The sequence below is a fragment of the Anopheles marshallii genome, chromosome 2 (assembly GCF_943734725.1).
Source record: "Anopheles marshallii chromosome 2, idAnoMarsDA_429_01, whole genome shotgun sequence".
Classification (NCBI taxonomy): Eukaryota; Metazoa; Arthropoda; class Insecta; order Diptera; family Culicidae; genus Anopheles; species Anopheles marshallii.
Genome location: NC_071326.1, coordinates 27396049 through 27406990, shown reverse-complemented (window position 1 = coordinate 27406990; position 10942 = coordinate 27396049).

Here is a 10942-nt window from a genome sequence, read left to right as displayed (position 1 = left end):
GTGTCTTTAACTTAATTTTTCGACGCAAAAGCTTCTGCCACTGACAGGATGTCGCACGATTTCTTCCACGTCGTATCGGATGACTCCATTTCGGGCGAGCAAACCATTTTAAGAACATTAGACACATTTCCTCACATTTCCAAGCAACCACCGGCACTGGCAGCCATCGGAATCACCGTACCACTGTGCAAAAGTAATTTCCATTATCCACTTAAGGTGTGATCCGTTTTGGCACCGAGTCAAACGTCCCACGCGTACAACATCCCCGCAGAGATAGGTATCCGTCGCCGGTTTGGTTGTTGTGGGACTTTGTTGAGGTAAAGCGATAACATTTTTTTTTGTTGCATCAAATACACGCACTTTCACGCATCGTAGCTAGTGGTGGTACCGCAAAGGATATGTAAATGGCACGTGGGAAGGTCGCTGGAACGTATCGTCCATACAGACACCACAAAATGTTTTGATGGTTCCCCGTGGAGCGTCGGGCACGAGCGTTCCCTGTTTGTTCATTTGCATGAGGTGTGAAAGTATTCTATTCCACAAGCGAGCTTTCATAGCGAGCCATGGTGAATCATGCTCCCCAAGAGGTCAAGAGGGCGCGTACGTCGCTTGTGGTACGTCATGGTGATGAGATCACGAACTTACACCGGTACGAAACTGCCATCGAGAGGCATCCCATGACCCTATCATTCCGCACATCAAACGCCGCAATGGTTCTGCCTGAAGCTGACTCACTAAACGCGACTCATTGGTCGATACACGATCAGCGGTCCAGCGTCGTGCAAAACAAACCGATCGGTCTACTCACTGCGCTGAAGAAGACAACTAAAAACTCCACCGCGACAACTCGTCAAACACTGGCAATGTCTCGAACGTTGACCCACTGTGTAAACGCAACGTGAACGGCCACCCTCAGTAACGATTCAATCGTAACTGACCTTCCATCGTTGCCCAGTAGGTCATGCCAATTCGACACCAAACAAATCGTGCTCACGGTGAAGATTTCTCCAGCATCCACGGAGATCTCACGGGTCGGGTGAGACACTCACAGGGAGTGACCTCGTGGAGTCTGCGCGATCCGAGGATGGCCGAGGCATGCCTATTCCCTGTGCTTATGACGAAGGAAGTTTTGATGAACAGCCAGCGCCAGTGCTTCTCCTGCATGAACACGATCCCGTCCCGACAGCGACGGCCGTCCATTCCTCAACACGCATTTCTGTGGGAAGCAGAGTAACTTAAGGCATCGTTGTAGCGTTTCTTCCCTTGGTCCACACCTTAGTCTACCCATTCCCTCTATCATTACACTCACTGTCATTTATGCACCGGTCCATGGCTTTTAGTCGCAGCATTGTGGAATCTTCCCATGGGCCACCCTTCTTCTGCTCGCTGATTCGTTTCTGTTGTCCTTGAGTTCAGTAAGAATTGCATTCGCCTTGCGAAAGATGATTGTTTGGACTGGCTTGAGTGGTGAGGCACTGCACGAGAGTTTTTAGCGACGTTTGCATGAATGACCACTGTGCACGTTGTTTTCTCAGAACGTGGAGAGCATCGGTAAAAAGGCACATGATATCATTCAATACGTCGATGAGAGTGTCAAAATGTCAGCAAAGGAGGGACGGCTTCCGGAAAGAGGTCAAAGGAATCCAGATGGAATTTATCCTTCCTCCTATTATCTGTGTGCTATTACATTGTTGGCTTGATCGTAAAGAGGGCATTCGATGGACGATGTGTTTATGCTGATATCATCATGCGAAAGACGCTTCTACACTGCCGTAGGTGAGATGTGAACGCATCGCTGGATCGCTGGAAGACGTTTTGGTAATTTAAGGAGTTGTATATGATGAAGCTCTTCCTGTCCCATATATTGATGCGTATTACGAACACATCAACTTATACAAGCTACATCGGATTGTTTATTTTGCATCTTCCTGGAACTCGGATGGCATCTCCCGGAACCCTTATACGAGTTCAATATTTGCTTCGGTAAACATCCACCGCCTTCTGTTCGAACTGAATTTGCGTTCGTCCTCGTGAAAGTTGTCTTTGTCGCCGAAGGTGGTGGAATTGAATTAAAGGTATGATACATTCCCCGCAGTAAGTTTGAATATTTATGTCACTCACCGCACCCGTCATCGTCTGGCCTCCAGCGAGCGTGTGTGTGCCTACGGTATGCAAGAATCACACGACGTAACGTGTGGTAAATTGTTATTACATATGTAACGTGACACTCTGTTAGCGCAGTCGAGTTCGAAGAACAGCACCCGTTCAGCTTTAAGGCATCGAAGATTTTCCAATCGAAGATGTGCAAGAACAGCTTACACGAGTACAGGGGGGCAAACACTCGCCCACACAGACACCCAAACACACGGAGTGTGGATCCGGTTACATTGGGGATGGCGATATGTGTTGCCCAATGTTCCAATTCGTTTGTTTGGGGGATTTTTTCTTCTGCACCATAGCCCAAGCGCATGTACGAAGCCGAGGAAAGGGATGAAAAACGAGCCAAAGTACCTTTTTCTTCATCATTGGCAACAGCAGCTATGATTCGGCAAGATGTTTCCGTTCAAAGCGCTCGACCTTTAGCAGGTTGTGTTTTTTTTTGTGTGTGTCGATTCGTCTTCAAGACACGAAAGTATTTGAAATTCATTCCTTGTTCTAGGCTGGTAAGGGTGTGTGTTTTTTTTTTTGTTGTTTTGTGCAGGTATTATATTGCAACGAACAAGAGCTTTTAGCAGGGAACTGCTTCAAAAGGATCCTCGTAGATATCTGCCATTCACTGTGGGATTGCAGTGGGCGTGAGGATAAAGAGTTTGTATAACATCTTTTTGATTTTACAATCATCTTTGAAAAATAAAAATTCCCACGATAAAGAAGTTGGGCTTTAATAAAAGAAATTGACAGTGTTTTAAAAAATAGCAAACAAAGTACATTTATCATGATCATCTGACCACTGTGCGACTTAAAACGAAACGAAACATGGTTGGAAAGCAGACATTGAGATGTTCCTTTCGCAATCGTGTTTCACGGTCCGATGACAATTGGCTACAACGTCTTCCCCAGCGACTGCAATGGAATTAAATTGGCAAAGTCTCGTTGATAGCGAACGGTAACGAACAGACCATGCACGTTGAAATATTTGAAAGTATAGTTAACGGAAAAACAAAACTGTCATTCGAGAAAAATATATGGCCCATGGGGACCGAGAGGGAGAGAGAAAAAAAAACCATGCAACCCAGCCACTCATGCAGCTACGGCAACGGTTGATAGCGAAGTTTCGTGATGCAGACATTTCCTTCTGTTTTAGCCATTTTAAGCTTTTATTGCACCTCGCCCTCCGGATGCGATGGAACGTTCCGAAAAGCGAAAAGCATCAAACTTTACGTGAAACCGTGTTTGACATCATTTGCAAAAATCGTGTATACGTTTCAGTTTATTGGGCCATCCAGTGTTCATAATGCTTGCTTGCTTATCAACCGCCCCCTAAATGATCTGCCGCTGGTGGAATTTCAACTCACGGCATACGATGGTGGTTCGCTTCCGGCTATTGGTGGATACTTTTCTCTGCCAGCACAATGAGATGCAGTAAACGATGATTGCCAAGACCGTTGGTGAGAAGTAGATCCCACGCTTATCTCCTCTGCTCGTACCAGGATGCATCCACAGTTGAGATGTTACAGGGTTTTCGGTTATTCTTTTACTGATCATTGTTGATGTATTCGGTATAATGTGCAATATAAAATAACACCCAATCTCGCTTTTAAGCTATCAGAGCTATTGATCAGAGCTTTACTAATTTTATAAACTAGTAGACATTTTAATGCTTGAAAATTCTCGCAACTAGTTACGCTTGGCAACTTAATAATTAGCCTGCCATATTATGGTTTTTACAGTTTGGCACAATATTCATAATGTTTCATTTCATCTTGATTTATTTTTCCAACTTACAGTTGTAATACCCATTGTTAGATACAGAATAAGATAAAAAAGTGGAAATCAAACTTTTACTGCCCTTAAGTTCTTATGTGCAAGACTTGTTCATCAAATTTCTGCTATATGCTATCCAGCCTCATTCAGATTTTAGCAGCACATCAAAACATAACAACATAATAAGTAATGGATAATGATCCGGAAAAGCCCTGCATTACACCTTCCAATCCACAGATTTGGCTACCGGTCCTTCCAGCACGGTACGATAGGCAAACCAGAGGAAGCATTTTATGCTACAGCTGGTAAACATCTCAAGCAAAATCACGGCACTTCATGCGACCAGGTGCATTCTGTTGCACAAATGCAACCCTCGGGCGTCGGGGTGAAATACCAACGTTTTGTGGAAGCCGCGGTACGTCCTAACCGAGGCAACGGTCTGGAATCCTTTCTTCCACTGGCAATCCGGAGCGGCAGAACATAAGCAGCACATTTTTATCGCATTTCCTGCAGCAAGCGGTCTGCTTCCGGTCTGCAGCAAAGGTATCGTAGGTATGGTATCGGAGCGCATGTTTCGGAAAGTTCCAAACTTTGGCAACAAGCGCTTGCGAAAATCGCGTTCGTTATAAAACTACCTAATTGGAAAACGAATACCGTGCTTCCGGTTGTGCCAGGATGGAAGCTTGTTGTAAATGCATTTGTCCCGTGCCTTTCCTCGTGCATATTTATATTTATGGTAGCATTTTAAGCATTTGGTTCGGATCGGGTGCATTGTTCGGCAAATAAACATGTAACAATGTTTGGGATAATTTCATTGTGCGATAGTTGGCCGAAAGATATGCTTTATACGATGGTGAACAAACCGCCAGAGAGGTAAACATTAAAAACTCTAAACGTGAAAAAAGGAATCAAATGCCAAATCTGTACAGCAATGTAAAAGTTTTCACGAAGATCTCTTTTCTTTGCTGATCACTTCTCTGTGCACAAATGTCTCTTGATCATGTTCCATCTAAAAAAACCAAAAAAAAAGTCAAAGGTACTAGAAAACTGAAGCATAAATATTTATGGCCTCATGTTTCACTAGCACCACCAAGGGAAAGCAAAACTTTTCCCACCGAAGTCACATTTAGATAGATGGAAAGAATTGTTGCTATAGAATTGGGAGATTTCATAGACACAACAAAGAAATACGGCTTCATACGGCTTACTCTACTAGTATGTGATTTTTAATGGTGCAGTTGTTTCAGCTCTTGTTCTCGTGTTTCCTTTTAAAATTCGGATATTCCAATTCTCTCTTTCGACTCAGCGGTTGACAAAACAAAAATCTGACCACAACTTGACCAACACCCATCCCAGCCCCCCTTGCTCGTCCTCCCATCCAAACACAGTCATGCATTATTTACACAAAACTTCCGAAAACTACTCGCACAAGCCACCAGAAGCCTAATCCTTCAAAACAATCAAAGCCATATTTCTGACCCACACCGCACATGCTGGTCAACCACCAAGCGCCTCCATCGGAAAAGTCCACGCGCTGCTCTCCCACGCGTTTCATTGTGCAATTGTGCAGCGTGCCGGCTTGGGGGTGGTTGGCATTTGGATTCACATATATTTTATTCCGCTTCCATGGGAAGGTGTTTCCATTGCAACGGATAGTTGAGCTGCCGGAAAGCTGGCTGAAACCATGGTCCAAGTTTTCCAAACGCCTAATCCGTTTTCCTTCTGTGTCCTTGCCCCTAAAGGAGGAAGTTTTCGGGTGTGGTACCGGTCGCTAGCCTTGTCGGTGGGACCGGTGGACGAATGATAAGCGAAAAACGTGAGAATAGTTTCAACACCCCCTTGTTGGGGATGATGCTGGCCCCGGGAATGACACCAACACTGGTGTGTGCCCGATCTCACATTTGCTCCCAGTTGCTGTACTAATCGTTTTATGCTGAAAGGTTCCACGTTGGCTGGCGCACCAGTGCAGTTTTTCCCGACCGAGGACTCACGCGACATTTCCAGATTTCCATCGCTTAGAACAGGCTGGGCCAGGCTGGGGCTGGGAGTTTTATACCGAACACATATTTTCGGGAAGAGTTATCGGATATAATTGTGATTTATAGACAAACATTGGAGGCACTGGCATGCGAAAGCGGAGCATGAGCCGGACGTTTGGAATTTATTCAGTCGCCATTGTTCTTGTTCCATTTGCTGGAAATATACTCTTCCGGACGAGGAATGAGAAGAATGTCCATTTTATTATGAAGCGATCTATGCTTCATGTTATTCTAGTGGCAGTGATAAAAGCGCTCCCTCACTCGCTAGTTGGTCCGGTTTTGGGAGCAGTGTGAGGACGAGTGAAGTGCAATAAAAGATGGAGACGCTCATATTGTGTTCATAAATGCTTAGAAATAGTTCTGGTTATGTTGTGGGTTCTGTCACTAGGAGATTAGGTTTGTGGAAAGAGCAAGAGGGGACATTGAAGTATATTCGGGCAGTGTAGAATTTAATCACGTATGATGTTATGTTAGGCAAATTGAGTTCAAGCAATACTCTCTGGGTTAGTCGCCTGAGTCTGGGTCAATTGTGTGAAACAGACACTAGAAAAATGATTATTGCTGTGAGAATTGCCTACCTTAAGGCGTTTTGCAATGGAAATTCGCCTGAAGTTATGCAACCATCATGGCAATACACGTAAGAAGTCGTTAGCTCTGGAAATTAAGTTTCTGTTTGTGTCTTTCTATTCACTCCGCACAAAATTTGGAATCGGAATGTTTATCAGCTCAGCAAGGCGTAACAATTTTCGCACATTGTTTCGAAAAAAGTCTTGACGGTTTGATGCAAGCAGAAAAAAAAGGCCCGAAAACGTAGCAATATATCACGTTCAAACACGTATGGTGCATTTTTATTCGGGAAGTACAGATAGTTACGGCAGCTGAAAAGTGTACTCTCGGGTATTTCCAGAATGCGCGATGAGTGTCTAACGTGTCATCAGAACTGATCAGGATCACAACCGTCCAAGGGAGAGTTGCCAGTGACTCAGCAACAAACGAACATTTTCTGCATTCCATCACCGGTGCTGCCAGCCAACATTCTCGAGTGTGACAGCGATACGAAACGAAAACTTGTGAATTTGCATGTCCTCTCCGCTATGGCTTCAATAGACATGCAAGGCACGGGATCTGTTGTACGTCCACTAACCGCCAGAGAACGCTGTGGCGTGCGTGGTTATCGTTTCATTGTTCCACTGTTCGGTTTCTTTTTCATTGTCTCTCTCTCTCTCTCTCGCTCTCTCTCTTTCTATCTATCGCTTTCACTTAGAATTCCACCTTCCAGCACGGTTGCGGCCTGTTAAGGCCTGCGTTTTGGTGCAGAACGAGGCTTCATCCTTTTGTATCGGAAGCACCAACTCAATCCGATTGGCGTGTGCAAGAAATGTGTTCCAGCAGCGGATGCGGTTGCATCGGTCTGTCCGTTTCATTTACCATGCGAGAGGACAAATGGCTTTGCCGAAATGGTTCCGAAAGGATCATGCCCGGAAGGATGGGTAGTACTGGGTAAGAGTGAGTTTGGTCGGGTCCGAAAATTGGCAGCAATCGTGAATGGTTTAGGACGGATGTTCGTTCCTTTCATTTGCCTGTACAAAAGATGGATACAAGGAGTTAAGATTAAAGGAGAACATAACGTGCTACAAGGGAAAGGGTAGCAACTTTAATTAAATGATGTGTAGGTCATGATCCTTTCGGTACTGCTACGGTACTGTTACATTCAAAATGTAATCATCGAACTCTACAACTGTAGTTTTCGGCGCTAAAAGTCTGTACAAAAGTTGGCGTTACATATAACTGAAAATAAGTAATAAATTAACTGGCGAAGAGTTGACACGCTAGAAATAGAATCAACAATTTTATTATAACAAATTTAAGATGCTGATTGCCTACATTCGGGCACTTTTGAACTTAAGTTATTCGCAGATATCTCGAGCTATCTCAATGTGAGATAGCGTAGCAAATATGGTATATATGTAAATGTATTCTACAGATAAAAAAATGAATTCCATATCTTTTTTATGAAGAATGTAAAGAAAAAAATGTAAAGATATGGCTTACAGATAGCTAAAAGTTACCGAAAATGGTTCTGTATGCTAGAGGTTTGAATAAAATATATTGCTCATTTTCATTTTATGTTTTTGTAGGATTTTTATTATGATACGATACGATCTTATAAGTTACGATGCTAAATTCTAAAATAATCTTCTTTTTTTATTATCCAATCAGCATAATTATATGTTTAGCAAAGATGACTTGTGGTATTATCCTTTTCTTTCCCTATAGTTGATTCTTCTTAAATGAAAATTTCTGTCTGTACCACCTTGCCGTTCTAGCACAAAAAAGAGGTAAAACTTTCAACCCAAACAAAATATCTAAGTAATATTCAAACGCACAAATGTCACCCGCAAAAATAATCTGTTACGTACGTGATGTTTGGATCATTTGTCAATATTGTCACTGGCTGATGAATATTTATCGACCAGCTGATAAATTGGACCCAAGATGTCGATAAGCCATAAGAAATGGGACAACATTGACCGGAAAACCCTCCATGTGACTGCAAGAAAGCATCCATCAGCAGCACGTTACAGGAAGCTTTTTGCCGGATAAACCACAACCAGACCAAGCTCACGTCCGACGTAACGGAAGCCCCGCGTCGTATGATCATTATCACATCAAATATCCATTATATATTTATTATGAATATTGTTATGACCGGGGTGGCACATTTCTGTTTGCTTTACGAGATTGATACCGTCCCGGCATTGAAAGTATCCTCGCCAAACTCGATACGCTCTTACGAATGGATGGAGTTATGCACGAAATGATAATGAAACGGAAAGAATAATTAGAAGCTAATCATCGGCTAAACAGTTTCTTCGCAAAACCGTTTGCCGCTAGAATAAGCGAGCAGGAACGCACATTTCTAGAGAAAATGAGAAGCAATTTTTACACTTCATCAGATGCGCAGAATTTATGATTAATGCGTCTCGTTAATGAGAAGTGGAAAAGTGATTTGTAATAGTGAGGTTCGGTTGAGAAACGATGTGTTTCGTAATTAATTTGGAAAAATTATTAGAGCACAAGCAAGATTAGAAATAGAGTTTTGCTATACTTTTGTTGTTGTCGTTAATTAGGAACAACAGCTATGTTGGTGCACGGTGATAAAAGTACCAGTTGGTGGACCAGAGCTTTCTTTCCCCACATTTGTCACTCAACCATTTGTGTTGTTGAAGCAATTTCTCTCTAATGTGCTTTTATCATGGAATACGATACATTTTTTTTCTCTAGCTGCGCTGTGAGTTATGTTCGGTGCGTCGGGCTCAGAAGTGCTCTAACCGTCCCCAGCCAAAAGTGCACCAGCAGTGATGAACTGCATCCGGGTGGCATAACCCGACAAACAAATTGCATCGCACCACACACTGGGTACAATCATTTTTATCTTGCACTTCTAGAACGAGAAAAAAGGGAAAATAGCACCAAAACATCATGTCGTGACCTCGCTCTATTCAACCCTGCGGGGGTACTATACTGGTGTGTATGAGTATGCATCGGAACGCAGATACGAGGAAGTTGTGGTTTAGCAGCTATATAAAATCGTGCGGTTTCGTGTCCCATCAGGGAGCCGGTTTCATCGAGTCGGCCAACGATGGTGGAATACTGCTCAGGGAAGGTCAGTACGCTACGCCAAACGATGGTCAAAACGTTGGTCAAAGAGCTTTTGTTCGGTTCAGTGCTTGTTCAATGGGGATGTTTGAGCGGAATCGGACCATAAATCTCTCAACATTAGACAATCAAACTGCGTGATCGGTGTGTTTTGACCGGTAGGTATCGTTTTCCAAACTGTGAAATGATTATCATTCCATCGAATGAAGTTGATAACAAATTCACAAGCAACATAACTAATACTTCTTTATCACTAGATCACACTTATTAAATCTTGAGTCTTGAGTTGAATGTCCCGCGTTAGATCCTACCAACGCCTGGAAGTATGCAATATAAAAACTTATTTTCGTTATTCTCTCTATTTTTAATTTAATAACAGTTTTTGCTATTCCCCAAAACTGCACATATTATAGTTTACTATTGATAAATAATTGCTTTGATCGTGTGTTTAGTTCTGAAAAATATTTAATAATCCTGCAAACCCACATGCAACCATCAAACATTAAAGACTATACGGAACATATCAATTGCTGAATGTATCATTGCTTAACTGTTTGGGCAAATGATTACATTCGTCCCTTTTATCTACACATACGATTCATGTAGTTTGTTCCATACCTTAATAACTCACCACGTGTTCAACACTTTACCATTCATCTGTGTTAATTCCACTCTCTTCCTACTCTTTTAAGCTGCTCCGGTAACAATCGACACTGAAGTGGGGATAATTATTTCAACCAGTAAACTATTCCACCCTCAACTTACCTTGTGCCGTAAATAGTGACCCGCAAAAGGAGAGCAGCAACAAATAAACAAAAAAATACCCACTGAATAGCCCACAAAGCACGACCGAAACGGTTTATCGACATAATCCTGTTTTGTTCCGTAAATTGATCGAACCAATAAGTCTCAGAGTTATTTATTTTTAATCTATTTCTTTCCTTGCGCCATTGGCCATGCTGTTGACCAGTACACCGACAGCATGGAATGTCTTGCAAGGTGCTCGCTGGCAGTGTAGAACCTGCTGCACAATTACATCGAGAACATAAAGGTACTGCTGAAGCAAGCCTGAGCAGGATAATCGCCCGAAGGTCCCGTATCGTGATTGTTTGCTGAAGAAAGGATCTTCAGGATGGAAGGGGAAGCACCGGTACGGACGAGCCATTGCCAAGTGGTCCTGGGAAATAAATTGTTCGGTCGTTAAAATGTCGTTCGATCGGTTCAAAACGAGGGTTTCGAGGGGGGAGGTCAAATCAATTCAACGGTCATCCAACAAAACGATACAAACCCGCTCTGCCGTTACAGGGAGAAGCGAAACT